Source organism: Myotis nattereri, assembly GCF_964212035.1.
Source record: "Myotis nattereri genome assembly, chromosome: 15".
Taxonomy (NCBI): domain Eukaryota; kingdom Metazoa; phylum Chordata; class Mammalia; order Chiroptera; family Vespertilionidae; genus Myotis; species Myotis nattereri.
In genome coordinates, this window is record NC_138090.1 from 12413116 (window position 1) to 12426019 (window position 12904).

The following is a 12904-nucleotide window of genomic DNA, read 5'->3' on the forward strand; positions in this document are numbered from 1 at the left end:
GCATGTACCTTGGTTGCAGGCACATCCTCATTGGGGAGTGTGCAGGAGGCAGCCTTCAATGTTTCTCTCTCATCGATGTTTCTAACTCTCTATCCCTCTCCCTTCCTCCCTGTAGAAAAACAATAAAATATATATATTTTAAAAAGACTCATTACAGGAACATGGCCTCCACTGTGGGCACAACCATCTTGTGTTACGGAATCCCTGCTTCCGCTATGGGCGTAGCCATCTTGGCCGTTATGGCATGACAGTCAATTTGCGTATTTTCTCTTTATTGCATAAGATACCTTCTACTATCTTTTACTTTCAATCTACTTGTGTCTTTTAATATAGAGCGTGTCTTCTGTGGACAAAATATAGTTGGATCATGGCAGTTTACCCCTTGTGCCAATCTGTTTTTTTATTAGCATGTTTAATCCTTGTCTGTTTAACATAATTACCAATAAGATAGGATTTCTGTCTGCCGTTTTGTATTTGTTTTCTGTGTCTTACGCTTTTTGTCGCTCTATTACCCCAATATTGCCTTCTTCTATGTTAAATAGATATCGCCTAGGGTAGCATTTTCATTATCTTGTCAAATCTTTTATTCTAGCTTTTGAGTTATTTTTTTAGGGTTCCCTTGAAGAGCATATTTAAAATCTCAACTGATAGTAATAGAGTTAGAATTTGTACCAGCCTAATACAAAATTCGGCTCCTATATAGCTCCACTACCACCCTCTCCTTTGTACTACCATTGTCATACATATTACTTTTTATACATTGTATGCCCATCAACATAGATTTACAATGATTGCCTTATGCAGTTGTCTTTTAAACCATACAGGAGGGAAGAGTTACAAACAAGAAAATGTCTATTTGAACTGTCTTTTATCTCTACCTGTACAATTACTTTTACTGCTGATCTTTATTGTGGATTCAAGCTATTGTCTAGTGTCTTTTCATTTCAGCCTGAAGGACTCACTTTCATATTTTTGTAGGAATATCTGCTAGTGAGAAATTCTTACCATTTTGCTTATCTGCAAATGTCTGTGTTTCTCCTTTATTTTTGAAAGATAGTTTTTCCAGATATAAACTTCTTGGTTTATAGGCTTTTTCTTCCAGCACTTAAAGGTCAGCCCACTGTCTTCTGAGGATAAATGGCTGTTAATCTTATTGAGGAAACGTTGTGTCTGATAAATGGTTTATCACTTGCTCTTTCCAATATTCCCCGTCTTTGATTTTCAATAGTTTCAATATGATGTGTCTAGGATAAGTTCTTATTTTACTTAGAGTTCATTGAACTTCTTGGATGTGGAGATTAATATTTTTATCAAACTTGGGACGTTTGGGGGCATTATTTCTTCAAAGTCTTCCTGCCTCTCTCTCTCTCTTCAGTGGGACTCAAATTATACTTATATTAGAATGCTTGCTGATGTCCAACAGGTATCTAAGGAACTGTATTTTCTTCATTTTTTTTCTTTCTATTCCACAGACTAGATCATCTCAATTGACCTACCCTTAAGTTTGCTGATCCTTTTTTGAGCCAACTCACATCTGCTCTTAAGCTCTTCTAGTGAATTTTTTATTTCACTTATTTTACTTTCAATTCCAGAATTCCTATTTGAATCTTTTAATTTTTTAAAAAAAATTTTTAATCCTCACCCAATGACGTTTTTCCATTGATTTTTAGAGAGAGTGGAAGAGAGAGAGAGAATGACAAATATCGATTGGTTGCCGCCTGCATGAGCCCTGACCAGGGCCCGCGCCGGGAAGGAGCCTGCAACCGTGGTACATGCCCTCTACCAGAATCGAACGCAGGACCCTTCGGTCTGCAGGCGGACACTCTAGCCACTGAGCCAAACCGATTAAGGCTGTTTCTTTTTAAATAATTTCTACCTCTTTGTTGATATTCTCTATCAACAAAGATGGTGAGACATCAGGGTCATACTTTTCTTTAGTTCTTTAGACATGGTTTTCTTTAGTTCTTTAAGCATATATTAAATAACTAGTTTAAAGTCTTTGTCTACTAAGTCCAACATCTGGGTTTCTTTAGGGATAGTTCCTACTAATTGCTTTTTCTTTTCCTGTAAATGGACCATACTTTCTTGTTTCTTTGCATGTTTCCTAGTTTTTATAGCTACCTGCATATCTATAATAATAAAAGCATAATATGCTAATTAGACCAGACAACCTTCTGGACGAAGCCAGAGCTGTGAGGGAAGCCCAGGTCCCACGTGTCTGCCGGTGGCCAGAGGGAAGCCCAGGTTCCGGGTGCCAGAGGGAAGCCGGTGCCGGCAGGCAGCCAGGGGAAGGAAGGCCTACTCTTGCATTGGGCCTCTAGTTTTAAATAATGTGACAACTGTGAAACCAGATCCTTGTGCCCTAGGGGTTATTGTTGTTACTGGGTTTTGTTCCTGCTGCACTTTGTTTAGTGGCCGTCCTAAACTAATACTATAAAGTTTGTACTTTTTGTTGTGTGTGGCCACTGAAGTCTCTGCTTGGTAGTGGTCAGCTAATAATTGGCAGAGGTTCCCTTAGATGCCTGGAGCCAGTAAATCTCTCAGTGTTTGCTGAGGGCTTGTGTGTGCATGTTGGGGAAGTCCTTCAATGCGCAGGCAGGCAGGCAGTTTACAACTCTGCCCTAGCCTTCACTTTCTGATTGCACAGAGCCTCAAGGTCAGCCAGGACTGAAAACCTGGAGCTTTTCCAGGTCTCTCCTGGGCATGTGCACAGCTTTATACATGTGAGTGGCCTTTTAGCTTCCCAGGAATAGGCCAAAGTTTTTCAAAGCCCACTGTGGACAGCTCCTTCTCCAGCTATTCCTTTCAAGATTTTTCCTCCGTGTCTTATTTGCCCCAGATGTTATCCCTGCCTTAAGCAACTTCCATGTTATACAATTACCATTGATTTTTTTTTCCAACAAATATTCTCCCAACAAAAGGCTATTCCCATTATGCAAGCTTCCAGTCAGGTTAAATAAACACAACCTTTAAAATGAGGTCTTCTCGCACTGGCTAGTTTGACTCAGTGGATAGAGTGTCGGCCTGTGGACTGAAGGGTCCCGGGTTCGATTCCAGACAAGGGTACGCACCTCGGTTGCAGGCTCGATCTGGGCCTGTGAGGGAGGCAGGCAGTTGATGTGTCACTCTCACATCAATGTTTCTCTCTCTCTGTCTCTCCCTCTCCCTTCCACTATGATCAGAGACAAATTTGTTACGAAATTGAGTGCAATTTCCTTTTCTAACAACACTGTCCGCAGAAGAATAGATGACATGTCTGCTAATATTCTTGATCAGGTAATCCAGGAAATTAAATCTGCTCCACTTCCAATAGTTAGTATCCAGCTTGATGAATCTACAGGTGTTGCAAACTGTTCACAGTTACTGGTTTACGTGAGGTATATTAATGATGGCGACTTTAAAGATGAGTTTCTTTTTTGCAAACCTCTTGAAACGACAACTACGTGATGTATTTGACACAGTTGGTTCATTTCTGAAAGAGCATAAGATCTCTTGGGAAAAGGTTTGTGGTGTTTGCACAGATGGTGCTCCAGCTATGCTAGGATGTCGATCTGGATTTCAACGTTTGGTACTGAGTGAGTCACCAAAAGTCATCAGAACTCACTGTATGATTCATTGGCAAATATTAGCAACGAAGACACTGCGACAAGAGTTACAAGAAGTAATGAAAAGTGTCATAAGTTGTGTCAATCTTGTAAAGACGAGCACTTTAAATAGTCAACTGTTTTCGCAACTGTGCAACAAGTTGGATGCACTGAACAATGCTCTGCTATTTCACACTGAAGTGAGATGGTTGTCAAGAGGAAAAATTTTAAAACGTGTTTTTGAGCTTCGTGATGAACTCAAAACATTTTTTAATCAGAAAATAAGACCGCAGTTCGAAGCACTTTTCGGCAATAAAAGTGAACTGCAGAAAATAGCTTACTTGGTTAACATCTTTGCCATCTTGAATGAGTTAAATTTATCGCTGCAAGGACTAAATGCAACATGCCTCGATTTGTCTGAAAAGATCCGATCATTCCAAATGAAACTTCAGCTTTGGCAAAAGAAAAATTGGATGAAAATAAAATTTACATGTTGCCTACCTTATCTGCTTTCTTTGAGGAACATGACATTGAACCAGACTAAAGGATTACGATGATCATTTCTGTGAAAGAACACTTGCACAAGCTTGCAGACGAAATTTCATCGTACTTTCCAAATCTACCTGACACCCCATTTGCACTTGCCAGAAGCCCATTCACAGTCAAAGTTGAAGATGTTCCTGAGACAGCACAAGAGTTCATTGAACTTATTAACAACGATGCAGCGAGAACTGATTTCCCTACAATGCCAGTTACAAAATTCTGGATCAAGTGTTTGCAGTCATATCCTGTTCTGTCTGAGACTGTGTTGCGCCATCTTCTTCCATGTCCAACAACATATCTTTGTGAAACAGGGTCTTCCAGCTTGTTGGTTATCAAGTCTAAATACAGAAGTAGACTTGTTGTGGAAGATGATCTTCGTTGTGCTCTTGCAAAGACTGCCCCGAGAATTTCTGATCTGGTGAGAAAGAAGCAATCTCAACCTTCGCACTGACGTTGGCTTTTTACACATACTGTCGCAAAATGTAGCAATGTGGTTTCCTGTTGTTATATTAAGACTGTTACCCATGCTACACCATGCTTCAAGACAAAATTTCTTTTATTTGTAATTAGAAATAAATATTTCACAATATATAATTACATACTGTTCTTGAGATTAATCACTATGCTTTAATTATGTTCAATTTGTAACAATGAAAATACATCCTGCATAGCAGATATCTACATTACGATACATAACAGTAGCAAAATTACAGTTATGAAGTAGCAACGAAAACAATTTTATGGTTGGGGGTCACCACAACATGAGGAACTGTATTAAAGGGTCGTGGCATTAGGAAGGTTGAGAACCATTGGTCTAGGGCCTCAGTGGGTGAGGACACTTCCAAGCCTCCTTTGGTAACTGTTCATTCTGGACTCTGGCTCCTGCCCTGCTTCCGCCATCCCTCCCGGACTGTGGGAGGGGGTGAGTCTCAGGCTGGGGAACTCCAGCTCCATCTGGGGCTCTCAGGGGGGAAGGGGGCTAGGGATGGGGCCAGAATAAAGGGAAACATCTCTCAGAGTCTTAAATAAGGAAACCTGAGAGGCCCTTTGTCCAACCCTATGCATTTATTTTATGAATGAACAAATAAAGGACTAGAGGGGTGGGGGGCGTGGTATGGGCCAGGGCCAGAGAGCTAGGATTGAGGTTCTAGGACCCCCAGCCAGGGCTGTGCCCATTGCCCAATCCCACTAAAGGTGATTTGACGTCCCTGTGCAGACACCTGTTGATCTGTGGTTGTTGAGTGGTTTTACCTGTAAGCTGTCCCCTTTGGCAACTGTTCGTACACGCAGAACCACGGAGGAGCCCCAAGACAGAAAATCTACCTCTGTAAGCGGAGTCTTGGAAGAGAGAGATCAAAGAAAGAAGAAGGCCACTCCAATCTGGGATCTAAGAGTTGAATAAGGGAAACTTACATCCGAGGTGTGTTGGGGATTGCAAGACCAAATGATGTGCCAGCCCCTTCACAGGTGGCAAAGAATTATAGGGCAGTGGTCGGCAAACTCATTAGTCAACAGAGCCAAATATCAACAGTACAACAATTGAAATTTCTTTTGAGAGCCAAATTTCTTAAACTTAAACTATATAGGTAGGTACATTGTTATTAACTTAATTAGGGTACTCCTAAGGCAGTGATGGCGAACCTTTTGAGCTCGGCGTGTCAGCATTTTGAAAAACCCTAACTTAACTCTGGTGCCGTGTCACATATAGAAATGTTTTGATCTTTGCAACCATAGTAAAACAAAGATTTATATTTTTGATATTTGTTTTATATATTTAAATGCCATTTAACAAAGAAAAATCAACCAAAACAATGAGTTCGTGTGTCACCACTGACATGCGTGTCCCAGGTTCGCCATCACTGTCCTAAGGCTTAGGAAGAGCCACACTCAAGGAGCCAAAGAGCCGCATGTGGCTCGCAAGCCACAGTTTGCCGACCACGGGTATAGGGTAACGGGGGTACTAGCACCTAAATGCCAGCAGGTACAGGAAATTACTCTCCATGCTTGATCAGATCAGGACACTGACCTGTTTCAGGAACCAGCGCATTGCAGGAAGCAAGGGAGGGGGTGCTGCTTTATGTCAAAATGAAGATCAATTACAGTCAGCCAATCTCTAAGGGAGATCTGCAGAATGCAACCTAAATTCTGGCCCAGTGCAGCTTGTCCCCACCTCACTCTGCCCTGGCCCCACCCTACAATTATAAATTGTACCTCATCTGTTCATTTCCCATGCCTGGAGAAGCTCATGTCAACTCATCATGTGATACTCAATTTGTACAATAAATTATGAACTAAAGAAAAAAAAAAGAATATAATAGCGAGAGGTAACCTTCTTGAAAGGTCTGATGATGGATGTTTTAAATAGATATCCCACCCACAGGCCAGGTCATCCTGATGCCCTCCTCCTTCCCTCCTCCACCCTTTAGTATCATTTGTCTACCTTTCTCTGCACAGATCTGTATGTTTGCCCTCTGCTCCCTGCAGTCTGTATGTCATTCTCTACACACGTCTGTCTGTCCACACACGTCTGTCTGGCTCACTAGCCTCCCGCATCTCTTGGCCTCCCCAAAACGCCCTGTGGGTGGGTGAGGCTGGCGAGGCGCATAGCCACTTGGGGAGCTTGGCCGGGGGGTGGGGGGGTGGGGGGGGGTGAGGGGGGGGCGGCCTGCGGGCGAGATTGCGGCAAGACTGGGCCAAACAGGGAAGCCCACGCGGCCTCCAGTGGGGAACACCACCAGCAACTGGTCCACTGTCTGGCCCCGCCTCTCTCCCGCCTGTCCCGCCCCTGCACGCCGAGCTGGCCTTAGGAGCCCTGAGCCCAGCGACGCCACAGCGCAGCAGCCTCTGCGCGGGAACCAGAGCAGGAAGGAGCCAGAGCGGGAATCCGAGCTGAAGCCCGCGCGCACACGGAGCCAAGGAAGCAGCCGAGCGAGTAAGGAGCCTGGGGCGGCGCTGCGCAGAGGGGTCCCGGTCCCTTCCTCCCTCCCCCGTGTTCTGCGTGTTCTGCCGCAGCCCCGCGCCCCTACAAACACCTGGGGTAGTTCAGCGCTAGGAGGGCGGGCACGAGGTCTAAGCGGAGCCCAAGCGCGCCCCGAACGCGATCCCCGAGGATCCCAGACTCCTGGCCGGTGCCCCCGTGCACCCGGACCCGCGCGAGTCCACGCCGATCCTGAGCACGCCATCGGGCCGCGGGAAAGGGGTCTGCCAGGTTCTTGCCTGAGTCCCAGACGGGCATCCACCCCGCGTTCGTAACATAATAGTCTCCCTGGCCCCTTGCCGTTGGTTTGGAGGATCCGTTAACATCCTACCAAGAAGGGGGAACTAGGGTGCACTTGGGGTCGGGCTAGAAGAGAAAAGGGGGTCTGGGCTTTGTGTGGAGTTGGAAGCTAGAACCCACTCCCCACCCTCGAGCCAGGAAGTTTAACCCTCCGACGACGTGCGGGTCACCCAGGCCATGCCCCCGCCTCTGTGCCTGCCGCCTCCGCTGGTGTATCTCGGTACGAAGGGTAGGAGAGGGGGCGTCCGCGAGGCACCTTCTCCCGCTCTGGCTGCGCAAAGCCAAACCACGGAGCTGCTCCCCGGCCACCCTCAGGAGCTGAGTAATGCCCACCCCTCCCCCAAGAAGGGGGGACTAGGGTGCACTTGGGGTCGGGCTGGAAGAGAAACGGGGGTCTGGGCTTTGTGTGGAATTGGAAGCTAGAACCCACTCCCCACCCTTGAGCCAGGAAGTTTAACCCTCCGACGACGTGCGGGTCACTCCCCACCCTTGGGTAAGGGGCAAAGAGGTAACGCTCTGCTCTCGGCCTCGGGAAGGGAGACACACCTGGAGAGCTTCTGGAACTGGACTACATCATGTGATTCTGGGCAGGAGATGTATTTACCTCTCGTGCCTGAGTTGCCTCTGGAAAATGGGAACAATGTTACCACCTCCCAGTAAAGTTATGAGAACTAAAGGAATATGTAGATTTCCCAGCAACCTGATGACAGCCCTCTGATTTAGGTAGTATAACTGTCCCCATTTTATAGATACGGATACTGAGCTTAGAAAGGTTAAGGGCTATCTGACTTTGCGGCTATATTTAAAACAGCCCTGGCTGGTTTGGCTCAGTGGATGGAACATTGGCCGGCGGACTGAAGGGTCCCGGGGTTCGATTCCAGTCAAGGGCGCATGCCTGGGTTTGGGGCTCATCCCCAGTAAGGGGCGTGCTGGAGGCAGCCGATCAAGGGTTCTCTCTCATCATTGATGTTTCTATCTCTCCCCTCTCCCTTCCTCTCTGAAATCAATAAAAAATATATATATACTTTAAAAAAAGAGCTGATTTAAAAATATATATTTAAAACCACTTTGACTCATAATTGAAGAGTTTGTACATATCTTAGATGATATGTAGTTAATTACATGACTGCAGTTGAGTGGGCATCATTGACGAGGCGTCTTCCACAGCTCTCGCCTTGCAGTGAGCTCCCCGCCCCCCCAATACAAAACCCAGGCTGTCGCTGCCCCACATGCACACGCCGCGCGGGCGGGGTCGGCGGGCGTGGGCGGTCTGCCCGGGCTTGCGCGCGCGCCAGCAGGCGGGCACGCACCGGGCTTGCGCACCGCCGGGATCGGCGGGCGGGGTCAGCGGGCGCGGACAGTCCGCCCAGGCTTGCGCACCGCCGGGATCAGCGGGCACGGGCGGGTGCGCACCGGTGGCACCGGGATCGGCGGGTTGGGTCGGCGGGCGCGGGCAGTGCGCCCAGGCTTGCGCACCGCCGGGATCAGCGGGCACGGGCGGGTGCGCACCGGTGGCACCGGGATCGGCGGGTTGGGTCGGCGGGCGGGCGCGGGCAGTCCGCCCAGGCTTGCGCACCGCCGGGATCGGCGGGCGGGGTCAGCGGGCACGGGCGGTTGCGCACCGGGCTTGCGCACCGGGATCGGTGGGTGGGGTCGGCAGGCGCGGGTGGGGTCAGCGAGTACGGGCGGAGTCGGCGGACTCTGGTGAGTCTGCCCAGGCTTGGTGGGTCCGCGGGGCTTGGCGGCGCGGGCGAAGGCGAAAGCGAAGGCGGCCTCAGCGCCCTGCGCCATCAATCACTCATACTGACCACAGGAAACCATACATACACGGGTTCTCGGTGCCGCCTGTCCCGGAAGCCCCTTCCCCCTCTTTCCCACACCCCACAGTCTGGGCCTTCATCTCAGAATCAGAGGACGCTGTGGGAAGAAAGAGGGGGCCTCTAGGTACACACGTATTTTGGAAAGCATAGATCCCAGACCCTTAGAGAGTCCAAGTGCATTTCTGGCTTGAAATCACACTTCCCCAAGCAGTCTACACACCAAGTTTCCCTACCAGGCCTGGGAGATCATATCTCCCTTGGATTCCCCCTGCCAAAAAGCCGTGGCTGAAAGGTCCGGCGCCCTCTTAAAGGGCCGACGCACATTCCCTGTGGAGCTAGCCAGCTTGGGCTCCAGCAGAGAGAGGGTGAAATGGACTGGATCTGTGAGAGCAGAATCCAGGACAGGGGGTTCTGGGGTTAGAGCTCAGAAGGCAGACACCCCAAGTTTCCTGGGCTGAGTCATTTGCTCACAGCCGAAGACATCTTACACACACAAACACACACACACACACACACACACACATTTGCCATGCCTGGGGGCAGACAGTGTACCCACCCTGTTGGAAACACCTTGCCCTGAGGCCCCTTGAGAGATTAAAAGTAACAATTAGCCTGCAGGCAGAAGCTACCACCCTACACTGTTGAAAAAAACCTTGGGACACCAGAGGATGATTGCCTGGGGGGGGGGGGGGGCAGGGGGGATTCAAGTCAGAATCCTATCAGTATGTAAGCAGAAGCCATCTCTGGAGGCTTAAAGGTTTTGCCTGATCTAATTAGTCAGAAACAGCATTTAACATTGTCCTGCACTGGAGATTGAGAGGCATAGAAGATCTAATACACAGTCACAAACCAGAGAGCCAAAATGAGGAGAAAACAAATACCCAAATGAAAGAATGAGAGAATTCTCCAGATGAAGAGATAAATGAAGCAGAGATAAGAAATGTATTTGAAATGGAATTCAGTGTAATGATGATAAAGATGCCCAAGAGCATGAAAAGGGATATAGTAACTATGAAAAACGGAACAATCTGAATTAAAGAATGCCACAACACAAATAAAGAACACATTGGAAGGAATACACAGCAAATTAGGGGAAGTTGAGGGCCAAATCAGTGAATTAGAAGACAGAGTTAAAAATATCACTCAATCAGAGAACCAGCTGGGGGGGGGGGGGACCTCACCCCACCCCATGTCCTTACCCCCCGCCACTGTCCTCATCCATAGGTGTAAGATTTTTTTCCAATCTCTTCCCGCACCCCCTTCCTCTGAAAATTGTCAGTCCACTCCCTTTCTATGCCCCTGATTCTATTATATTCACCAGTTTATTCTGTTCATCAGATTTTTTTATTCACTTGATTTTTAGATTCACTTGTTGATAGATATGTATTTGTTGTTCATAATTTGTATCTTTACCTTTTTTCTTCTTCTTCCTCTTCTTAAAGAATACCCTTCAGCATTTCATATAATCCTGGTTTGGTGGTGATGAACTCCTGTAGCTTTTTTCTTGTCTGTGAAGCTCTTTATCTGACCTTCAATTCTGAATGATAGCTTTGCTGGGTAGACTAATCTTGGTTGTAGGTTCTTGTTATTCACCACTTTGTATATTTCTTGCCACTCCCTTCTGGCCTGCATGGTTTTTTTTGAGAAATAAGCTGAGTTGTATGGGTACTCCTTTGTAGGTAACTAACTGTTTTTCTCTTACTTCTTTTAAGATTCTCTCTTTGTCTTTTGCCCTTGGCATTTTAATTATGATGTGTCTTGGTGTGGTCCTCTTTGGATTCCTCTTGTTTGGGGTTCTCTGCGCTTCCTGGACTTGTAGGTCTATTTCTTTCACCAGGTAGGGGAAGTTTTCTGTCATTATTTCTTCAAATAGGTTTTTAATATCTTGCTCTCTCTCTTCTTCTGGCACCCCCATAATTCGGATGTTGGTACGCTTGAAGTTGTCCCAGAGGTTCCTTACACTATCTTCATACTTTTGGATACTTTTTTCTTTTTGCTTTTCTGGTTGGGTGTTTTTTGCTTCTTTGTATTTCAAATCTTTGACTTGATTCTTGCGATCCTCTAGTCTGCTACTGGATCTCTGCATATTATTCTTTATTTCAGTCAGTGTATGCTTAATTTCTGATTGGTCCTTTTTCATATCCTTGAGGGTCTTACTAAATTTCTCGGAGGTTTCTAGAAGATTCTTGAGTAACCTTATAATCATGGTTTTGAACTCTATATCCAGTATTTTTCTTTCCTCCGTTTCGTTCATTTATGACTTGTTTCTTTGTCTCCACATTTTGGCTGCTTCCCTGTGTTTGTTTCTATGTACCGGGTAGCTGCTAAGTCTCCTTGAGTTGATAGAGTTGCCTTGTGTGGTTGGTGTCCTATAGGGCCCAGTGGCTCAGCCTCCCTAGTCACCTGAGGTGGATGCTCTTGGTGCACCCCTTGGTGGGCTGTGTGCACAGTCTTGTTGTATTTAACTCTTTTTTTTTTTTAAATATATTTTATTGATTTTTTACAGAGAGGAAGGGAGAGAGATAGAGAGTTAGAAACATCGATGAGAGAGAAACATCGATCAGCTGCCTCCTGCACACCCCGTACTGGGGATGTGCCCGCAACCCAGGTACATGCCCTTGACCGGAATCGAACCCGGGACCCCTCAGTCCGCAGGCCGACGCTCTATCCACTGAGCCAAACCGGTTTCGGCTGTATTTAACTCTTGATTGCTGTTGGTATCACTGGGAGGAATTGACCTCCAGGCCAATTGGCTGTGATGACCAGCTGTGTCTATACTGGAAGATCTGTTGCGCAGGAGACACCCTTATGGGGCAGGACTTGCTTCAGTGGGGCTTTGGTGCTCACTGAGTCTGCCCCTTGAGTGTGTCTCTTATGGATGTGAAGGGTTGTAATCTGGTATGGTCTCACTCTGACCACTGGGTACACTGGCTCTTGGATCTCCAGATAGGTGCACGATCAGCCACTGTCTAGGGCCGTCCAGCAGGAGCTACAGAGACATCTGCAGATCTTCCTCTTTGTTTGGGGTTTGGAAGTGCCCAGATGAGGCCCAGCTGTGAAGCAAGGCCACTGCTGCTGCCAGGCAGTGGGCCTTCTTTTTGAATCTCTGGGACTCCCTATGAGAGTGCACTGACCTCCAGAGGGTAGCTCCTGCATTGAGCATCTGCTTCCTGGTGGTCAGTGCGCATCATAGCAACCAGTCATTCCAGGTCGTTCTGCCGTTAGGGTCAATTTACATATTGCCCTTTTATTATATAGGACTAGAGGCCCGGTGCATGAAATTCAGGCACAGGGTGAGGGGTGTCCCTTTCCAATCTGGGACCCCTCTCACAATCCAGGACTGCTTGCTCCCAACCGTTCGCCTGCCTGCCTGCCTGATTGCCCCTAACCGCTTCTGCCTGCCAGCCTGATCACCCCCAACCACTCCGCTGCCTGCCTGATTGACGCCTAACTGCTCCCCTGCCAGCCCAATTGCCCCTAACTACCCTCCCCTGCCGGCCTGGTCACCCCTAACTGCCCTCCCCTGCTGGCCCAATTGCTCCCAACTGCCCTCCACTGCCAGCCCAGTCGCCCTCAACTGCCCTCCCCTGCCAGCTTGGTCCCCCCCAACTGCCCTCCCCTGCCAGCTTGGTTGCCCCCAATTGCCGTCCCCTGCTGGCCTGGTCGCCCCTAACTACCCT